The sequence below is a fragment of the Saccopteryx bilineata genome, chromosome 2 (genome assembly GCF_036850765.1).
Source record: "Saccopteryx bilineata isolate mSacBil1 chromosome 2, mSacBil1_pri_phased_curated, whole genome shotgun sequence".
NCBI lineage: Eukaryota > Metazoa > Chordata > Mammalia > Chiroptera > Emballonuridae > Saccopteryx > Saccopteryx bilineata.
The window spans coordinates 29,200,554-29,224,274 of record NC_089491.1 but is presented as its reverse complement, the minus strand read 5'-3'; the positions used below and the strand labels follow the sequence as shown (position 1 = coordinate 29,224,274).

The 23,721-nt window shown below is 38.8% G+C and overlaps 1 pseudogene; it reads right to left on the bottom strand.

Moving 5' to 3' along the window:
- Positions 1-5,362: 5,362 nt before the first annotated feature.
- The window catches only part of LOC136322189 (olfactory receptor 13C7-like), a 42,430-nt pseudogene continuing 24,071 nt past the window's right edge, over positions 5,363-23,721 (bottom strand).

Below are 23,721 nucleotides of genomic sequence, written 5' to 3'. Positions count from 1 at the left end.
TTAATAATGATAAAACTGAATTTCAGAGAATGAGTGAATTCAGAGATTGTCTAAAATCATGCTATTTGATTCTGCATCTCTCTGTATTGTCATATAAAGAGTATATTTGTGGGCACAAATGATTATATGCAGAGCAATGTGAATACTGAACAGTTGAGGGAAAAATACTGTAGAGTATTGGGATCAGTCAGTGACATAACAATATACAGTAAGTGCCTGGTAAAGTTTAAACCAGGCATGGCCAACATACAGCCTGCGGGCCGGATCTGGCCCACGTAATGAGTTTATGCGGCCCGCAATTAAGTTTTTAATATTCTCTGCACAACGCACTATGGAAATGAAATAAGTGGCACTTTTAAATTGTTATACATAAACTATGATATCTAACCATTGTACAACAATGAAAGTTAAAATCTCAGCTACTCAGAAGCGGAAGCATCTTTGATTATTGGAAATCAAGATATTTAAGAAGATAGTGATACGCAGAAAAGAATTCCGCGTGTGACTAATCTAGGGTTAAGTTCCAATAATTGGTCAAATCGATTTGCGATATTTCTTTATTTAAAAAAAAATTCCATTATAAAGATTTACAACTTTTGTACTTGTCTGTGCAATTTTTATAAGTGACTAAATAATGGAAAATACGGAAATTTAAAAAAACTTGCCAAGGAATATTTAGTAATCTTCAGCTCAACATATTTGTGAACAAACTTTTTCTTTAATGAATCTAAATAAAAGTACAACAAGATCAAGATTGAATAATTTACATTTGGAATAAATTATTAAGAATAGCTACTACAAACTGCAATGAGATACCACCTCACACCTGTTAGATTAGCTATTATTAACAAGACAGGTAATAGCAAATGTTGGAGAGGCTGTGGAGAAAAAGGAACCCTCATGCACTGTTGGTAGGAATGTAAAGTAGTACAACCATTATGGAAGAAAGTATGGTGGTTCCTCAAAAAACTGAAAATAGAACTACCTTATGACCCAGCAATCCCTCTACTGGGTATATACCCCAAAACTCAGAAACATTGATACGTAAAGACACGTGCAGCCCCATGTTCATTGCAGCATTGTTCACAGTGGCCAGGACATGGAAACAACCAAAAAGCCCGTCAATAGATGACTGGATAAAGAAGATGTGGCACATATACACTATGGAATACTACTCAGCCATAAGAAATAATGACATCGGATCATTTACAGCAAAATGGTGGGATCTTGATAACATTATACAAAGTGAAATAAGTAAATCAGAAAATAACTGCATTATTCCATACGTAGGTGGGACATAAAAGTGAGACTAAGAGACATTGATAAGAGTGTGGTGGTTACGGGGGGAGGGGGGAGAGGGAGAGGGAAAGGGGGAGGGGGAAGGGCACAAAGAAAACTAGATAGAAGGTGACAGAGGACAATCTGACTTTGGGTGATGGGTATGCAACATAATTGAACGATAAGATAACCTGGACGTGTTATCTTTGAATATATGTATCCTGATTTATTGATGTCACCCCATTAAAAAAATAAAATTATTAAAAAAAAAAAGAATAGCTACAAGTATAGAGCCAGATATTAAAAAAATAATAGGCGATGCAAAGCACCTCAACATGTCACATTAGTTTTTTTGTTAATTTGTTGTACTAAATTACTTACATTTATTCATAATCAAATTCATAACAAAATTTTATTTACTTAAATGAATCGTTTTTGTATTTAACATTTTTTAATTTTAATATTTTGTCCAGCCCGTGAAAGAAGTTTCCTTTCTAATCTGGCCCGGGGGCAAAAACTGTTGGCCACGACTGGTTTAAACCCAACTTCAGAAAGAAGGAACAAAAACACAAGAAAGAAGGAAAAAGCTTGTATCCAGGAGTCAAATTGGCTCTCTGCATCACAAGAAATATTTAAACAATACCATCCTCCAACACATAGAGCAAAATAGACTTTGGTGTGTAATTGGAGGCATTTTTCTTTCAGACTTAGGTGCTGGGAAGATCTTTCACTAATGACAGAGAACTTGAAGCCCCGGAAACACGCAGAGGGGACTGTGCATAGTCAGTGTCTAGACATCAGAGCCAATTCTCGTACAGCCTAGATTTCCTAACCTTTGGGAATATTTCCATTCATGTCACTTTCTTTTTCTTTTCTGTTGCCTCTACTAAGTCAAGTGAGACTTTAAAACCAATGGATGATGAAAGTTATTTGAAAAACTTTATTCCACAACTGGTCAGGAAAATTTTAAAAACTCCCAAGACCTGAGTAGGTCTTGATACTCTGAAGCCTACAGGAGGACAGACAAGACAAAGGCCAGTGTCTGGCCAAGGAATGTGAAACCGCTCTGGGAACTTATCAGCAAGAGGTATGCTACTTTATGTTCCCCAGTGCCAAAGTGATCTTTCTAAAGCACTAATCCAAAGCATCAATTTTTTTATAACTCTTAATGAATTCTATAGCCTGCCTTACTGGGATTTTTTGTTTGTTTGTTTTTTTATTTTATTTTGTTTGGGTTCTTTTTTTATTTTTCCTAAGCTAGATGCAGGGAGACAATCAGACAGACTCCTGCATGAGTCTGACTGGAATCCACCCGGCAAGCCCAGTAGGGGGTGATGCTCTGCCCATCTGGAGAGTAGCTCCATTGCAGATGAAGCCATTCTAGAACCTGAGGCAGAGGCCATGGAACCATCCTCAGTGCCCGGGCCAACTTTGCTCCAATGGAGCCTTGGCTGCGGGAGGGGAAGCGAAAGACAGAGAAGAAGGAGAGGGGGAAGGGTGGAGAAGCAGATGGGTGCTTCTCCTGTGTGTCCTGACCAGGAATCTAATCTGGGACTTCTATACGCCAGGCTGACATTCTAACGCTGAGCCAACTGGCCAGGGCATCTTACTGTTTTAAAACTTTTTCAAGCCCTGTCCAGACAGATCAGTTGGTTGGAGCGTCATCCAGAAGTGCAGAAGTTGTTGGGTCAATCCCCAGTCAGGGCACATACAGGAACAGCTCATTGTTCCTGACTTCCTGTCTCTCTCTGTTCCTGCCCCCTCTCTTTCAAAAATAAATAATGAATGAATAAATGAATGAATGAATGAATAAATAAATAAATAAATAAATAACTTTTCCTAGCAACAGTATACTTTTTTTCTAAATAAAATATTATTTGGCCTGACCTGTGGTGGCTCAGTAGGATAAAGCATCGACCTGGAACACTGAGGTCGCCAGGTCGAAACCCTGGGCTTGCCTGGTCAAGGCACATATGAAAGTTGATGCTTCCTTCTCTTCCCCCTTGTCTCTCTGTCTCTCTTTCTCCCTCTCTCTCTCTCTCCTCTCTGAAAATTGAATAAATAAAATAAATCTTTTAGCTAATTATTTGGAGCCCTGGGACATATAAAACAAAAGCAGAGTCAGGTAAAGGGTTAGGGGTATCAGAGATATGACTTCCGGGAGTGTGCTCATCCGTGTGGTAGTCCTGATGCACTCCCCCGGGCTCCAGAGAATAGAAGGTGACCACTTCAACCCGATATGGAGATACTGCCTGCTTATCTTAGCATCTGAAACCCACAGTTTGCCTGCCAGCTGCCTTTGCAATCTTCTTACCTGTCACTACACCTACAAAACAAGCCAAGTTCAACTAATCCAAACTTAGTATCAGTGCATTCTTAGTGGTAGTGCAATACATATGCTGTAGTAATTGCCTGAAACATTTTTCTGCACAAGAATTTCTTCTGCACCATGAGCAAGTTGTTTTTTCTAGTTTAGCCAAGCAGAAATAACCCTTTCCCCTTCCTAGGACTCCCCCTTTTGGGGGAATTTTACATACTCCCCTATAGCAACATTTAGCACACTGCACTGGAGTTGTGACCCACTTAAATTAACCAGTCTTATGGTCAATGCCAGCACGGTGAGACTGCAAAGTCAACAAAACCCATCACCAAATGTCTTAAAGGACACTGCACATCTTTACTGAGATTTTCAAAAGACCCTGAGAAAGAATCACCAGCATCAAATCTTCCCAGTTAGACATCTTTCCTTTCCCCTCATTTTGCAGTATCTATTTGGATATCTGCTATATCTATCTGCAAACTCCCTAGTATGCAATGCTTCCTTCCTCACTGTGTTATCTCTTTTCTTACTGTCCTCCTTTATTTTCTTCTTAGAGATGATCCAAGCCCTTTCTGTTTATCCCATTTAAACTACTCCAAGTCCACCCATTCCTCTGTTCAGCCCAATAGAGACTCAACATACTATGAAAGCTAACAAAATATCCAACTTAGAAAGAAGGGTTAAGGGAAAAGTCAAAACATCATTCTCTAATATTTTATCCCCAATTTAGGTGTCAGTCTGCATTCCACAAGCCCTGTGTCCCTGGTTATGCTTTGGTTTTTGCTTCCACGTTGTTTAGTTCTTTGGTATCACCAACAGTTAGCACAATGCCTGAGACAAAATAGGTATTAAGTAAAGACAGACTGATAGAACAACTGTAAGAAGGAATAAACAATTTACTGAATGAATGGAAAGCTCATATTCTATAGGAAATTCAAGTAACTGAAAAAATACCTAATTTATGACACTAAACTCATTATCACCATGTTTTCAGAGAACTTCACAACTAAGTTCTTTAGACACCTAGTAAACTTTTTTGTAATTTATCAGTGACAATGGTTTTCACTCAAAGATGCCATGGCTCATCTACTGAAACCCAAGGCAGACCAAAGTTTCCCATCAGTGGGAATGTCTGCACAAATCCTCACATGGCCTCAGACACCTCTGCACAGAAGTGTGACTGCTGGTTTGCAGCCCAAAGGAAATCAGCCCTAGGAAAAGAGCTTCACTGTTCTACTCCTGTCTCCCTATGATATTATATATACACAGGCCAGGCACCTGACTCCCTAGAGTGCACACCCTTTCCCTCTAAATGATCAAAGACTACCCCATTATCAATGATTTCATGTTGAGTTCATATAGCCCTCTGCCCCTCAGTGAATCATTTTCTATTTTTTCTTTCTAAAAAAAAAAGACAGGAGACTAGAAAACTGATGCACCTAGAGAATAAGAGGTTAAGGTAATAAAGTAATATGTCTTTTTACATCAGATTGTAGAACTCATCGTTCCGGAACTAAATTCTGTTACCCATGAGAAGTTGGGCAGTTTGAATGAGAACCCTGTCATCCATAAATTTCTGTTCCTTTTCTCCTTAATCCAGTTATGAAGAAGAAAGGTAGGCCCTAGATTTCTCTCATATTTAAATACCAGAAACAGAAAAATGAGTTTCAGGGATTAATGTTACCACCAATTTTGTTTTATTTTGGAACCTTCAGGTGAGAACTAGTCCTCTGTTCAGAGAAAGGAGTTTTTGAAAAATAGCATTCACATTCTCTCTGAGGAGTATTTCCAACACAGTGTAGTCTTCCCAGCTACCTTCACACCTTTGTTACTCAAACTATAAATTAGACGGTTGAGCATAGGTGCCACACCTCCATAGAAGAGAGATGACTTATCTGCAACTTGTAATTTGCACCAGAAGAGTTGTTAGCCTTGGGCTTTGCATACATGAAGAAGCTGGTTCCATAGAATACAACCACTGCTGTTAGGTGGGCAGAGCAGGTGGAGAAGGCTTTGCGCCTTCATCTGCAGAAGTAATCCTCAGGAGGGTGAAGATAGTGAAAACATAAGAAACAATAATGAAAACATAAGAAACAAAAATGTTGTATTGAGACAATAACAAAAAATCTTATTAGCAACAACCATATTAACAACATTTATGGAGATAATAGTGCAAGTCAATTTTAAGACAGCCAGGATTTCACAAGTAAAGTAATGACAGTATCCCCACAGAAAGGAAGCTGCATTGCAACACCGAATCGACACCCCCTGCAAGCCAGGACCAGCAGCCATGGGCACACATGAAGCCTTGCTCACAAAGACAGGATATCTCAGAGGATTACAGATGGCCTCGCAGCGGTCAAACGCAATCATGTTTAGAACGACACACTCTGTAGCTCCTACAGCAAAGGAGAGAAACATTTGCACTCCACATGCAGAGAAGGAAATGGTTTTCTTTGAAGTGAAGAAGGTGCAGAGAAATAGGGAAATAGAAGAACTGGTGTAGCAAATGTCCAAGAATGATCAGTTACTGAGGACAGAGTATACAAGCCTGTGCAGGTGGGATTCATGCACTTTTACAACGATGATCACCCACTCTCCCAGCAGGATCACCAGGTACATGCTCAAGACCAGAACAAAGCAAATGGCCTCCAGCTCTGGGTAGCCAGAAAGCCCCCACAGGAAAAATTCTGTCACAAAGACTGGTCTTTCCCAGGTTAAGATTTTCTCTCACCAAAACAAATTCTGCAGCAGCCCAAATGCATGTGATCTGTTAAAGCAGGGCTTTTAAGAGTGGTCTGCATCCTTCTGTGGCTTCCTGTGGGCAATTTGGACCTATAATAGGACACGCAGACAGGATAAGAATGTTACGATCTTCTAAACTTAGATCAGTTAGAATTGTAGATCTCATAAAAGAAGCTACTGCTCAAAAAAAAAGTTCTTGCTAAAAAGATTCAAAACACACACACCTTTTTAGAATTATGTATCTCACATTATGGGTTTGAAATTATTTTAAATACAGTGTCACATTGACACTTTGACCAAACCAATCTATAATATATAAAATATTATCTCATATATATGTATATATATATTATATATATAAATAATTGTTTTACCCACAACTAACATGTTAACCTTAACAAAAAATGGTTTCAACTACTAAAACAAGATGGTATATATATAAGTCCTGCTTCAATGATAACAACCTCAATTTTACATGTTTTGCTGTTAGGAGAACAAACCAAAACAATACATTTCTGGATAAAGGAGTTTTGGTTATTTCTAATTTAGGGGAAAATATATACCTGTAGTATCTTAAGAACATTAACTACAGGCATGAGTGATGTGTGTAAATGAAAACATTTTTAGATAAAATGGTTATCTTTGTCTTTTTCAGTACAAACCGGAGCATCGAGGTAATTTTGCTATCCGATACACATAATGACAGAAAAATTCTGATGTACATGTCTCAGTCTACACCCAAACCATAAGTAAATGTGTAAAGCAAGAAATTAAATGCCAGGGGATTTGCTCTTTTACTCCCAAGCAGGAGGAAGTACATGTTATCTTCTCCTTGCACAGAAATCAGCTCCCTCCACTCCGACAGCTGGGCTCCTGCTCTTGCTCTCACTGCACATTCCTATTACTCATACTAAAGAGGGATTAGTCACTCAAAAGATGATCAAGCATTAGCAATATGTTATAATTATTTGTATCCCACTTCACTGGAATGTAGATTATTTCTAGGTTAAAATCCCAGGAACAGAAGTCCTACTGTTTTACGAGATTGCTAGTCTCATAAATCCCATCTCAGTAAGTACAGGTACAGTGAGATAACTAAAGAAACTATCTGCTCCTCGGTGTTCATGAAAGTTGGGCTTTTTACAGTCATTTTGCTGTGAGAGGCTCCTTTAAAGACCCAGCCAGGAGAGCACCAAAGCAACTTAAAGTCTTTGCTGCTTTGAGGATGTTCCTAAATCCCAAAAGCAATTTAAAGTTCACAGTGTGGACTGAATAGAATTTAGAAACTTTCTAGTACTTTGGGGATGAAGTCCCTTAGCAGCAATTAAAACAGAATTGCTAATACTACTTAACTGAAGTGTAACTCACAAAACAGAAATAATTCTTCAAACTTTACACTCTCTGGGAAAAGCAAATTTAAAACTGCTACCCAGGTAAAATGATCAAGACATGAAAATTAAAATTGACTATATCTGATGAAGAGATGTGGTATTAATCTGTGACATTTAAGTCAAAATGATGTCTTATTCTTAATAAAGTATCTGCTAATCGCCTTTACTTTGACCTCTAAGTCCTGAAGTCTCAGAGTCCATAAGCTTCATTCTGTTATCACTGGCCTCTCTTAAACAGCTAGAATCATATGCACAGTCATTTTAATTTTCTTACTCATGTCCTTTGTTCAAATACTACATACACAATACCCCAATCTTATTCGACCTGTCCTTCAGCCATGCCCACACTGGCATGAGACAGCACAGAGCAGACATCAACCATTTCCCTGATATGAGCAAACCATACTTCCCTTAAGAACAGTAAAAGAGGCCCTGGCTGGTTGGCTCAGTGGTAGAGCGTCAGCCTGGCGTGACGCTTTTCCCAGAGAGTGTAAAGTTTGAAGTCCCAGGTTCGATTCCCGGCCAGGGCACACAGGAGAGGCGCCCATCTGCTTCTCCACTCCTCCCCCTCTCCTTCCTTTCTGTCTCTCTCTTCCCCTCCCGCTCCAAGATGGCCCAGGTGCTGGGGATAGCTCCTTGGCCTCTGCCCCAGGCGCTAGAGTGGCTCTGATCGCGACAGAGCGACACCCCAGATGGGCAGAGCATCGCCCCCTGGTGGGCATGCCGGGTGGATCCCGGTCGGGCGCATGCAGGAATCTGACTGCCTCCCCGTTTCCAGCTTCGGAAAAATACAAAAAAAAAAAAAAAAGAATAGTAAAAGAAGTTCTCACTTGAAGTGGATAATTATTATGACACTTGTCATAACTATCTCTTGACATCAACGTCAAATCTTGAAGAATTCAATCATTATACATGGATACATGGATGTTATGAAATACTCTTCAGCATTAAAACAGAAGTCATTGTGTGCACTGTTAAAAGAAATGGAATAAAATTTGTTGACAGCACTCTTTTTTGTCAGTGGACTTTATAAAAGTTGTTGAGCAAAAGATGCAACATAATCTTGAACCACAGGAAAACAACTTATGCCACGAAGAATGGTCTTATATGCTTCAACAAATCAAATTTGAAGAGCAAGTCTCAGAATTCTTAACTTTATGCAAATACTTTTCCAGCATACTGGCTCGTAATGCAAATGTTGAACATGTTTTCTCATTAACGACTGTTCAGTGGACAAAGGAATTAAATAGTTTTGATGTAAGCACTAAAGCTATATTACAATGCAAATGTAACTGCAAGAAGTTTTATAAGCAAATTATGTAAAACAAAGAAATGTTAAAGTAGAGCCAAATAATTATAGAAATATAATTAAAGAGGCATGTAATATACTTACAATTTATTTCAGATAACAAGTAATTTTTAGTACAAGTATTTCCTAGGCAATATTTTTCTCTTATCCCAATGTACATATGCAAAGGCAATTAGAAATAATTTAGCCCTGGCCAGTTGGCTCAGTGGTAGAGTGTCAGCCTGGCGTGCAGGAGTCCCAGGTTCAATTCCCGGCCAGTGCACACAGGAGAAGCGCCCATCTGCTTCTCCACCCCTCCCCCTCTCCCTCCTCTCTGTCTCTCTCTTCCCCTCCCACAGCCAAGGCTCCATTGGAGCAAAGTTGGCCTGGGCGCTGAGGATGGCTCTGTGGCCTCTGCCTCAGGCGCTAGAATGGCTCTGATTGCAACAGAGCACTGCCCCAGATGGGCAGAGCATCGCCCCCTGGTGGGCATGCCAGGTGGATCCCAGTCGGGCGCATGCAGGAGTCTGTCTGACTGCCTCCCCGTTTCCAACTTCGGAAAAATACCAAAAAAAAAAAAAAAAAAAAAGAAAGAAAGAATTCATATTTAACTGGGCGTCAACTCCTTTTATTTGCTAAACTGACAACCCTAACTTCCTATGATCAGGACTCACATGGAATCCAGTCCAAGCCCGGGTTGCCACACTCAGTTCTGGCCACTCCTAGAATCCAGGTGTCTGGGCATAAGGAAGAAGGGTCAGCAGTGGCTACAGACTTTCTACATTACCAGCATTTAGGGGTGACAATCTGGTGGCAGGGAACTTCTCTTGAACCTGGATTACATAGCAACTACAGTGTTTTATCTAAGATTTTATTGTTACAAGGGACTGCCTTTTGAGGCAAGACTAGTGGGTTTACCCTCCCTCAATAACTTCTCCCTTGACATACCATGTTGGGGGTGGAATATGGAAATGATGGGGAGGTTAACCGGGGCCATTTCTGATGGGCTAATTCAGGGCTAATAGGGTGCTTTTTCTCCACTTTCTTTTATTTGTCCTACATAGTGAAAAAACGCCTCACTTATCTGGGACTTTGAGCCAAGAAAAACCCACTCTTCTTTCATTCCTTTCTCAACACCTGATCTTCCAAGATGTAAGTGCTGAGTTTAGTTCTGACCTATAACAGTAGAAACAAGCTCCTTCTGTTCTGGAACCTCTTCTCCTTCTACTAAGAATGGCTGTGCCTAAGCAAATCAAAACTGCCTCAACTCAACCTTTTGAGGACACGAGTCCACGCACTAATGTAAACACAGACAGGCAGGGAAGTGCAGGAAGAAGGGAGACTTTTTTAAGTTACTCAGCTATTGTGCCATTATTTCTTCTTCTAATCTCCCAATTGTCTAGGTGATTACTCACTGAGGAAGAGAAAAAATATAAAAAATAATAAAGAAACCAGGAGGGTTGCCTACATGACCAGCCAAGGAGTAAGACAAAGAATCATACCCTTCCACTCTCCCAAAATAGGAAGGCAGGGAAAATGGTTGGCTGTAGGTTAAAGACAGAAAAGGGGAGAAATTTTTTCATTCTGTAGCCCTAGTCCAAAGAATACAATCCATGACAGGAGTACAACAAAGTAAAAGACATAGTGCTTGCATCAGAAACCTACTTACTTGGGCCTCCTATCAGACAAATATAAAACAATCAAAACACAGGGTTTTCATTAGGTACGAGAACAGTATGTCAGAGGAAGTTATACAATGGAAAGATCAGTGTGGACTGGGAAACGCAGGTAAGGAAATAATGTTGATTACAACACACCTAAAGGCTGTGTAGTATTTTTGAAGGTAAAAAAGATCTATGATAAATACTGTGGTGCTATTATGTTAAGAAGGCTGACACTAGATCCAGACTGTCAATTATTAAATCCTGGCTCTATCTAGTTATTAAATCCTGGATCTAGGCTTTGGGCAACCTACTTTAACTTCACTTTATCTGTTTGCTCCACTGGAGAACTAGACAATTTTTATAAAATACTGTATGATTTCACTCATATGTGAAACCTAATGAACAAAATGAACTAAAAAGCAAAACAGAGACAGAGTCATAGATAGAGAGCAGCTGACAGCTGTTGGGGGAAGGTCTGGGAGGACAGTGGAGATTATTCTTTAGTAAGGCAGTCTTTACAAGATTCCCTGAAGTAGCCTGACCTGTGGTGGCGCAGTGGATAAAGCGTCGACCTGGAAATGCTGAGGTCGCCGGTTCGAAACCCTGGGCTTGCCTGGTCAAGGCACATATGGGAGTTGATGCTTCCAGCTCCTCCCCCCTTCTCTCTTTCTCTGTCTCTCTCCTCTCTAAAATGAATAAATAAAATAAAAAAAAAATACCTACGTCAAAATAATTAAAAAAAAAAAAAGATTCCCTGAAGTAGATATTTTATCTACTACTAAATATATGTATTTTAGTAATGCACAGAAAACTTGTCAAGTTAAATATGTCATGTAAGATAAACTCTAATGGAGTCAAGAGTAGCAAACGAATTTTTTAAACTATCATTATAAATTTGCTTAAACATCTTTTAAGAAAAAAAGTTATCCTATTTAAAAAGAAAAATGTTTTAATAGATTATTTACAATTCCAACAAGAAATTAATAAAAAATAAATTTGGCCCTGGCTGGTGGTTCAGTGAATAGAGTGTTGGCCTGGTATATGGATGTCCCAGGTTTGATCCTGGTCAGGGCTCACAGAAGAGGCATCCATCTGCTTCTCCTCGCCTCTCTCTCCCCCTTCTTTACTCTTCCCCTCCCACAGCCAGTGGCTAAGGTTTGAGTGTGGCCTCAAGAACTGAGGATAGCTGGCTTGGTTGGAGTGCATCAGCCTCAGGCACTAAAAATAGCTCAGTACTTGAGCATTGGCCCCAGATGGGGTTGCCAGGTAGACCCTTGTTGGGGCATATGTGGGAGTCTACCTCACTTATCTCCCTTCTTCTCATCTAAAATAAATAAATAAGTAAACAAACAAATAAATAAATAAAATTTTAATGGCCCTTTTGGGATTTAGTTTCCTACACTAAATGGTTATCAGGGTTTCATTGTTATTCTTGGGGGATGTAAAAAAAGGTAGAGCAAAGAAAGGAAAAGTAGAAGATTTATGAAATTTAAACTCTAAGTAATATGGAGAAAGTCATCAACAAATTTCTTTCACATGATATATTTTCTGCTAAGATCATCCATCTGTTTTTAGCTATTTCTACAGCAACTACTGATTCTCCACAGCATGTCAGACTGCATACACTTTAGCAAAAGTACTTCAGTTATTCCTACAGCATTTTTCTTCCATTTCACATTCAGTGCCCATAAGGTCATGGAGATAATTTTGATAATCCTCCACATTCACATGATAATCACTTATATATCTTATAATACTGCTGTTCTTAGAACTAAGATATAAAATTCAACCCAGCCTAACCAGGTGATGGTGCAGTGGATAGAGCATCGAACTGGGACTCAGAGGACCCAGGTTCGAAACCCCGAGATCGCCAGCTTGAGTGCGGGCTCTTCTGGTCTGATCAAGGCTCACCAGCTTGAGCCCAAGGTCACTCTGTCTACTGTAGGCCCCCCGGTCAAGGCACATATGAGAAAGCAATCAATGAACAACTAAGGTGTCACAACGAAGAATTGATGCTTCTCATCTCTCTCCCTTCCTGTCTGTCTGTCCTTATTTATCCCTCTATCTGTCCCTCCCTGTCCCTGTCACAAAAATAAAAATAAAAGTAAATAATAATTCAACCCAAAGACATTAAACTGAATGAAAGAAAGAATTCTTTCTTTCTCTCTGTTACTAATATTCTTCCACAGATGTGGGATTAAAAAGAACAATAATTAGATTATGAGACACCACTGATTTGATGACTAATTAATAGTAGTTACCTTGTGATAATGATTGAATTGATTATAGAATATGAGTTAATATGTATGCACAATATATGTTACTGGTATTTTATTTTATTTTTTTTTTATTTATTGTTTTTTTAGAGAGAGAGGAGAGAGAGAGAGAGAGAGAGAGAGAGAAGGGGAGGAGCAGGAAACATCAACTCCCATATGTGCCTTGACCAGGCAAGCCCAAGATTTCGAACTGGCAACCTCAGTGTTCCAGGTTGATGCTTTATCCCACTGCGCCACCACAGGTCAGGCTGTTACTGGTATTTTAAAGAGGATATTATGACCAGGCAATACAGTTAACCCTCTTGCTATTAGTGAGAAAGGCCTATTGAATATATATTTCACATATCAAATCTAAAAGGCTAATTTTCAAAGGGTTTGAATGATACAATAAATCAATGGTTTAGTGTTAGGGAGGAGGGTGATGAAAGAAATTATTGAAGTATATCAAAACTATACGTAAGTGACAAACAGAACAATTATCATATTAATCATCATTAAAAATAAATTTATCTTCATGGAAAATAGTTATTACTCAAAACAAAAGCCAGTGTACTAGATGAGATTAAAATTCAGGAATATCAGGCAAAAACAAATTGTAGTAGAGAATGAAGACTTATCACAAAATAATCATATGAAAGACAGAAAACAACTTTAGAAATGTCCTTATATTATAACTTGCTAGTGTTTTCCCATAATATCTACACTCAGTTTTCAGAACATAAAATACAGAATTTTCATCGATTTGCCTTCTAAAGATAGAGAGCATAGTGACAAACCCTAGACTGTGGATCTCTGTAGAATTGCTACAGAAGACCTCTTCGTGCTTTTTGCTTTGGGTGTGTCACAGAGTCTACACTTTATTTTATGATTCAGCAGAAATACTTTTTACATTTTAAAACATATAGAAAAAGATTTTAGCAATAATATGTAAACACTAATATTTATAACAAAGCAAAATATGCTCATAAAGCTAGTGCCAATAATGAAACATGGAAGTTGATCTATAAAAGAAGTCATAATATTTTATACAACCGCATTTAATAGTTTTTTTTAAAGGAAGGCCATTTTGTTTTTAATAATAAACAACCTCATTACATTTGAAGCATATTTAGTTTGTTGTATGCATCAAGGAATAAAATTAAAATGGCATCAACACAATAGAATTCAGATGATAATGAAATCATATCTTGAAATTGCTGAAGCAAAATAACTGTAAACTAGCTAAATAATCTTTCAAGATGGAAGATAAATAACTTTTCAGACTAAGAGATATTTTTATTCATGGTACATACCTACTGAATAAAGTATCACCTGAGGAAGAACAAAATTCAACCAAGGTATTAAGAGTGGAGTAGAAAAAAAGAAATAACAGTTCATAAAGAATTGATAAATACATGAATAAACATAAAATTATTTCCTTTATAAAAATAATACAATAAATGTGCAAATACAAAAAACAAGGTGGTGTAAATAAAATTCTAGAACCAAAAATGTAGATGATAAGAGAAGTTGGCAATAAGAGGTAACTATTCTAAAATTCTTGTATTATTCAAAAAGATGGAAGTATGTTTTAGACTTTGCTATGATAAGCATTTTTTAAAAATAGGGTTTAATATGAAACAATAGAAATAAGATAGCAAATTTTCAAACAAGTCAAGTATATAAAGAAAACTTCATCAATCTAATAATATGCTAGAAAAGTTGGTGGTGGGAAGAGTAAGAAATAAAGGAGCATTGTAGATAGAAAATACCTAATAAAAAGTGATGAAAGAAATATATTCAAACACAGTGGTATCTATCATAAGAGATATAATTATGTTAAACATACCAGTGAGAAGACAGATATTCTTGATTTAATTATCTTTAATCTTTCTAGTAATAGGAAAACCACCTGAACCTTGCCAGAAGGAGATAGAAAGTAATGAAGCAAGAAAAAGCCACACCAAACAAACATCAGCAAAAGAAAGTTATCGATTAGAGTAGATAAAAATGCCTTAAAGCAAAAATTGTAACTGCAGAAAAATCAAAAAGAAGAAAATATCGGCCCTGGCCGGTTGGCTCAGCAGTAGAGCGTCGGCCTGGCATGTGGGGGACCCGGGTTCGATTCCCGGCCAGGGCACATAGGAGAAGCGCCCATTTGCTTCTCCACCCCACCCCCTCCTTCCTCTCTGTCTCTCTCTTCCCCTCCCGCAGCCGAGGCTCCAAGATGGCCCGGGCGCTGGGGATGGCTCCTTGGCCTCTGCCCCAGGAGCTAGAGTGGCTCTGGTCGCGGCAGAGCGACACCCCGGAGGGGCAGAGCATCGCTCCCTGGTGGGCAGAGCGTCGCCCCTGGTGGGCATGCAGGGTGGATCCCGGTAGGGCACATGCGGGAGTCTGTCTGTCTCTCCCTGTTTCCAGATTCAGAAAAACACAAAAAAAAGAAAAAAAAAAAAAAGAAAAGAAAATATCTTCAGTCTCTACATATAAAACACAGCTTCAAAAAAAAAAAAAAAAAAGTCTTCAGAATCAAAAGACACAAATTTTGTAATGGCACTAAATAAATAAAAGTAGGTGATTTTAATGCATACCTTTCTCAAACTGATAGGTTTAAAAATGTGAAAATGAAACATTCAAAGTCTACAGTCAATAAGATTAATTAAAATATAGAAATACATAAAATATGTATTACAAAATATATAATATGCAATAGCTATATAATTTTATATTCAAACACTAGAAAATACATACTTATAATTTAAAACAACTCTTAATAAATACTAACAATTAAAATCACTTAACCACAATTTCTAGTTTCAATGTAATAGAATTAGAAAACAATAACAAAAATAGAACCCAAAACATCTTATATTTGGAAATTTTGAAACATGCTTCTAAATAATTAATTGACTAAAAAAAATCATGATAAAAATTATAAAATATTAAGAACTTGACAATTACCACCAAAATCAGTTGATGTAGCTTAATTCTAGAAGGACTTTTATAGACATAAATAGGTAGATATAGAGAGATACATATATAGGTATTTCAATCTTTCTTATTTTCATATGGATGGAAATATATACATATATATGTATATATGAATGACTGAAAATTAATGCACTAACTATTCAATTCAAACACCAAGAAAAAATAAAGAAAAGGAAAAACAAAGACAAGGCAGTATTGACTCAGTTGCATATAAAACTTCCAGGCCAAATTAGTTTATGTAGAAAATACTAATAAATATTCAAAAACAGACAAACTCCATCCTATCCATCTGTCTCAGAAAAAAATACCTTTATGATATAGAGGCAGAAGAAGTATTTATTTAAAAAAACAAAAAACAAAAAAGCAATAAAATAAAATCACACATTCAACCCCCTTAAAATTAAAGGTATTATATGACAAAAGACACCTCTTCAAAAGTTTAAATATTAGACATAAATGGGAGAATTTATCTGTAGCACAAAAAACAAGAAAGGATTAGAATATAGAATATTTTTCTAAAAATATAAATAATGCAATAAAAAATGGTAAATTCTAAAATACAAAGGAACCTCAATACTACTAAAAATATATTAAAAGATAACCAAGTAATCAGAAAGCAAAAAAAATTTCTTTAATGAGAGACACTGCATACTCCCCAAAAAAGTCAAGTACTAAATTATGACAATAATATAAAGAAACACAACATATAATTTGTTGTCAATGGGAGTATGAATTAACATTTTGATATACAAATAAGCAAGATCAGGCAAAGTTGATCCCATAATTCCACTTATAGGTATGTACTCAAAGAAAGGAAAAAGAAAGCTAGTCTATGCCACCATCTAGTGGCTCCAGATATAATAGAAAAGATGATTCCTTCAGCAGAGTTTACAAAGGACTTCAGCAGAGTTTACAAAGGGATGAACCAACAACTTATGGACCAGTACCTATCCCGCTTCCTTCTGCAGATTTGCATGAACCTTAACTTGTGACAGGGCCAAGTAGAAACATCTTCAGGCAGATTATTTCCCATGTCTACTCCATAAAATTTTCAAATGATATACATTGTGTCCGTAAAGTACATGGTGCACTTTGACCGGTCACAGAAAGCAACAAAAGATGACAGAAATGTGAAATCTGCACCAAATAAAAGGAAAACTCTCTCAGTTTCATACCTATTCAGTGCAGTTCGATGTGGGCTCACGCACAGATTTTTTAGGGCTCCTTAGATAGCTATCCCATATAGCCTCTACAGACTCGTCACTGACTGATGGCCTACCAGAATGGGGTTTCTCCACCAAACTGCCGGTTTCCTTCAACTGCTTATCTCACTGAGTAATGTTATTCCTATGTGATGGTGCTTCATTATAAACGCGCTGATATTCACATTGCACTTTGGTCATGGATTCGAATTTAGTGAGCCACAGAACACACTGAACTTTCCTCTGTACCATCCACATCTCGACTGGCATGGCCGTGGGCTGTTTCGCTGTATACACGGTGTTACGTCATCATCTGCGCATGCGCACATGCTGCCACATCATCCTACAGAAACTGGGAGGGTTTTCCTTTTATTTGGTGAAGATTTCACACTTCTATCATCTTCTGTTGCTTTCCTGTGACCAGTCAAAAGTGCACCATGACTTTACGGACACACGGTATATTGTTATGTGAGGCTTAAAGAATGCTTCTTCAGAGCAGCAAGATGGCAATGGAATAGGCGATGTTCCAACTTCCACCTCCCAGAACCAAAGTGGATTACAATTTTAAGAACCATCATCTGGAAAACCCAACTTGGGACTAAACCAAGAGGACTCTTTAACCAAGAAACACTGAAGAAGCCACCGAGACCGGTAGGAAAACGGAAACATGGAGAGGGCTGCCCAGCTCCCCAGAGCAAATGGCAGCCCGGAGGGACTCGCGTGGTGGGAAGTGAGTTTAGCAGAGAGGGGAGAGTCCTGGGCCCCAGGACCAAAGCCCAAGCCTGCAGCCCCAGAAACTAGAAGAGGCATATGGACAGTATTTAGCTGCAAAACAAGGCAGGATACTGTTTGTGAGAAAGAGACAGATTTCTCAGACCCAGGATTCTTCTTAAAGGGACCGCACAGAAAACCTCTTTCACAACCACTCACCTGGGACTCTGGGGGACGGGGAGACATGAGAGGACTGGAGTAGCAGGAAAAGAGAGTGATCTAGGAGGCACAGGGAGAAACACTTTGAGGGACAGCCACCCTAACCCCTCAGTTGAGTCACTCCCCAAATCTAAAGTGAATATTTCCCCTGGAACCAGCAATAGCAGCAAAGGGAAGCAGGACACCAGCCAAACCAGCTCTTCCATGGCACTCAGAGCAGAGTTGCTTAGAAGGAGGGAACCATCAGAAATACAGTATTGAGTGCTACAGTCTGAGCTGCATTGACCCCACACACACTGCTGAGGGCTTGCCGGAGTATGGGTGGCAGCAGGATGCAGAAGAGTGGTCCCATCAGCAGGCGCGGAAGCCAGGCCAGTCACGACTAAGGACAGGCGTGAGCTCATTCTCACCCGGTGGGAGCAGAAGGGGCACACGAAAGCGGTCCAACCAGGCTGCGGGCTGGTGAGCAAGAGCAGTACCACTCGCAATTCTGCCCACAGGGGCAAGGCGAAAGCCAGGCGAAAGCAAGAGAACCAGAAGAGAGCCACGGCTGAGTAGGGTTGTGCAGCCCTGCCCACGAGCCTGGGCTTGCCAGGGGCCTGCAAGAGCTACCCCGCCATTGGGGGTGGGGTGAAAGCCAGGGAACAGTGAGGGTATGCAGCCCACACCCCTAGAGCTGAGTCTTGCAGCCGTGGGGAACAAAGCCACGCCTATAGGGAAAGGGCAAGAGCTGGGAATGGGCAGAGACCCATGGCTGAGCATACGTGTGCAGCCCTGTCTGTGGTGCCAAAGTTTCCAGCCCCAGCTCAGAGCATAGCCTCACCCAAGGGGGTGGGGTGAAGGCCAAGGCCCTCCAGGGCTTGTATCTGGACAGGTGAACACAGCCCCACCCATGAAGGAGAGGTAAAACCTCAGTGACTACTGCAACCGGCCAGCACCTGCAACTCCCATACTCCAACACCAGAGGCAGCCACAGAGCAGGTGGTGGGCCTGCAGACAAACCACACCTAGGGAACACAGAGGCCACACCCATTGGACTACTGTAGCCATACCTTTCTTATACACAGACAGAATGGGAACGCAGAGAAATGCAACTCAAATGAATCAAGAGAAATCCCCAGAAAAGGACTTGAATGAGTCAGATATAAACAAATTACCAGAAGCAGAGTTTAAAATAATAATTGTTAGGATGCTCAAAGATCTTAGAACAGCAATAGATGGACATAGTGAGCACCTAAATAAAGAGATAGCAAATATAAAAAAGGACATTGAAATAATAAAAAAGAATCAATCAGAAATGACAAATACAATACCAGAAATAAAGATCACAATGAAAGGAATTAAAAGAAGGATGGATGAAGCTGAGGATCGAATCAGGGAGTTAGAGGACAAGATAAACAAAGGCATGGAAGCAAAGCAGCAAAAAGAGACGCAAAAAGTCTGAGGAAACTCTAAGAGAACTCTGTGACAACATGAAGAGAAGTAACATTTGCATCATAGGGGTTCCTGAAGAAGAAAAAAAATAACAAAGGATAGAAACCTTGTTCAATCAAATCATAGCTGAAAACTTCCCTAATATGATACAGGAAAAAGTCACACAAGTTCAAGAAGCATGGAGAATTTCATTAAAGAGAAACCCAAAGAAATCCACACCAAGACACATCATAATTAAAATACCAAAGCTAAGAGATAAAGAGAAAATATTAAAAGCTGCTAGAGAAAAAGAGACTATCACCTACAAAGGAGCCCCCATAAAGGATGACATCCGACTTCTCAACAGAAACACTTGAGGTCAGAAGGAAATGGCTAGAAATATTCAAAGTAATGCAGAACAAAAGCCTACAACGAAGACTACTTTATCCAGCAAGGCTATCGTTTAAAATTGAAGGAAAAGTTAAAAGCTTCCAAGACAAAATAAAAACAAAACTCAATTCATTACAACCAAACCAATGCAGCTAGAAATGTTAAGGGGCCTGTTGTAAACAGAACAAAGGGGTAAAAGAATATAATAAAAGAGGAAGATAGCTTTAAAGAATAAAATGGCAATAAACAACTACATATCAATAATAACCTTAAATGTAAATGGATTAAATGATCCAATCAAAAGACATAAGGTAGCTGTGTGGATAAGAAAACAGGACCCATACATATGCTGTCTACAAGAGACAAAACTCAAAACAAAAGATAGACTGAAGGTAAAAGGATGGAAAAAAATATTTCCTGCAAATGGAAATGAAAAAAAAACAGCTGGGGTACAAATACTCATATCAGACAAAATAGACTTTAAAACAAAGGCTATAGTAAGAGATAAAGAAGGTCACTACATAATGATAAAGGGAGCAATCCAACAGGAAGAAATAACCATAATAAATATCTACACACCTAATATAGGAGCACCTAAGTATATAAAGCAGACTTTGATGGATTTAAAGGGCGAGATCAACAGCAATACTATAATAGTAGGGGATTTCAGTATTCCACTAACATCACTAGATGATAGATCCTCAAGAAAGAAAATTAACAAACAGCAGACTTAAAGGACACACTAGATCAACTAGATTTAATAGATATCTTAAGAATCTTTCACCCTAAAGCAGAAGAATATAGATTCGTTTCAAGTGCTTATGGTACATTCTCTAGGATAGACCACATGTTAGGGCACAAAAGCGGTCTCAACAAATTTAAGAAGATTGAAGTCATATCAAGCATTTTCTCTGATCACAATGGCATGAAACTAGAAATCAACCACAACAGAAAAACTGAAAAATACTCAAACACGTGGAAACTAAATAGCATGATATTAAATAACGAATGGGTTAACAATGAGATCAAAGAAGAAATTTAAAAATTCCTAGAAACGAATGATAACAAGCATACAACAACTCAAAATTTATGGGACACAGCAAAAGCAGTACTGAGAGGGAAGTTCATAGCACTACAGGCATACCTTAAAAAGCTAGAAAAAGCTCAAATAAACAACCTAACCCTGTATCTAAAAGAATTAGAAAAAAAACAGCAAGTAAAGCCCAGAGGTAGTAGAAGGAAGGAAATAATAAAGATCAGAGCAGAAATAAATGACATAGAGGCTAAAGAAACAATACAGAGGATCAATAAAACCAAGAGCTAGTTCTTTGAAAGGGTAAACAAGATTGATGAACCTTTAACCAGACTCACCAAGAAAAAAAGAGAGAGGACTCAAATAAATAAAATTACAAATGAGAGTGGAGAAATAACAACTGATACAACAGAAATACAAAATATTGTAAGAAAATACTATGAAGAACTGTATGCCAAAAATTAAACAACTCAGGTGAAATGGACAAATTCCTTGAAACATATAATCTTTCAAAAGTCAATCTGGAAGAATCAGAAAATCTAAACAGACCGATTACAACAAATGAGATCAAAACAGTTATCAAAAAACTCCAAACAAACAAAAGTCCTGGGCCAGATGGCTTCACTGGTGAATTCTACCAAATATTCAAAGAAGAACTAACTCCTATCCTTCTCAAGCTATTTCAAAAAAATTCATGAGGAAGGAAGACTTCCAAGCTCCTTTTATGAGGCGAGCATAATTCTGATTCCAAAACCAGGCAAAGACAACACAAAGAAAGAAAATTATAGGCCCTTGACGCCAAACCTTTTTATAAAAACCGCCCACTTTTGCAGTGCTGGTCCCTCCCACCCACTAGTGGGTGTTCCAGCTTTCATGGCGGGTGGTAGCGGAGCAACCAAATGGCACCGCGATTGGCCCACCATGAAAGCTGGAACACCCACTAGTGGGTGGGAGGGACCAGCACTGCAAAAGTGGGTGGTTTTTATAAAAAGGTTCACCATCACGGTTATAGGCCAATTTCCCTGATGAATTTATATCCTAAAATCCTCAACAAAATATTAGCAAACCAGATCCAGCAATACATGAAAAAAATCATACATCATGATCAAGTGGGATTTATTCTGGGGAGGCAAGAATGGTACAATATTCATAAATCAATCAGTGTGATTCATCACATAAACAAAAGGAGAAAAATCACATGATAATTTCAAGAGATGGAGAAAAAGCAATTGATAAAATCCAGCACCCATTCATGATCAAAACTCTCAGCAAAGTGGGAATACGGGGGACATACCTCAATATGATAAAAGCCATCTATGAAAATCCCACAGCCAACATCATAATTAATGGGAAAAAATTAAAAGCAATCCCCCTAAGATCAGGAACAAGACAGGGGTGCCCCCTTTCACCACTCTTATTCAACACAGTACTGTAAGTCCTAGCTACAGCAATCAAACAACAAGAAGAAATAAAAGGCATCCAAATTGGAAAAAAAGAAGTAAAACTATCATTATATGCAGATGATATGATAATGTATAAAGAAAACCCTAAAGTCTCAGTCAAAAAACTACTGGACCTGATAAATAAATTCAGCATGGTGGTAGGATATAAAGTTAATACTCAGAAATCAGAGGCATTTTTATATACCAACAATGAACTGTCAGAAAGAGAAATTAAGAAAACAATCCCCTTCACTACTGCAACCAAAAAAATAAAGTATCTAGGAATAAATTTAACCAAGGAGGTTAAAGACTTGTACTCAGAAAATTATAAAACATTGATAAAAGAAATCAAGGAAGATACGAACAAGTGGAGGCATATACCGTGCTCATGGTTAGGAAGAATAAACATCATCAAAATGTATATACTACCCTAACCAATTTATAAATTCAATGCAATACCAATTAAAATACCCATGACATACTTCAAAGATATAGAATACATATTCCAAAAATTTATATGGAACCAAAAAAGAACACAAATAGCCTTAGCAATCTTGAAAAAGAAGAATAAAGTGGGAGGTATCACACTTCCTGATATCAAGTTATACTACAAGGCCATTGTACTCAAAACAGCCTGGTACTGGCATAAGAACAGGCATATAGATCAATGGAACAGAACAGAGAACCCAGAAATAAACCCACACCTTTATGAATAATTAATTTTTGACAAAGGAGGCATACAATGGAGTACAGAGAGCCTCTTTAACAAATGGTGTTGGAAAAATTCGACAGCTACCTGCAAAAATAATGAAACTAGACCACCAACTCTCACCAGTCACAAAAATAAACTCAAACTGGAGAAAAGACTTAAACGTAAGTCATGAAACCATAAGCATCTTAGAAGAAAACATACGCGGTAAGCTCTGCAACATCTCTCGCAGCAATATATTTGCTGACCTATCTCCATGGACAAGTAAAATAAAAGACAGGATGAACAAATGGGACTATATCAAACTAAAAAGCGTTTGTACAGCTAAAGACAATATGAAGAGAATAAAAAGACAAACCACATGGCACTGGCCGGTTGGCTCAGTGGTAGAGCGTTGGCCTGGCGTGCAGAAGTCCCGGGTTCGACTCCCGGCCAGGGCACACAGGAGAAGCGCCCATCTGCTTCTCCACCCCTCCCCCTCTCCTTCCTCTCTGTCTCTCTCTTCCCCTCCCGCAGCGAGGCTCCATTGGAGCAAAGATGGCCCGGGCGCTGGGGATGGCTCCTTGGCCTCTGCCCCAGGCGCTGCAGTGGCTCTGGTCGCAACAGAGCAATGCCCTGGAGGGGCAGAGCATCGCCCCCTGGTGGGCAGAGCGTCGCCCCCTGGTGGGCGTGC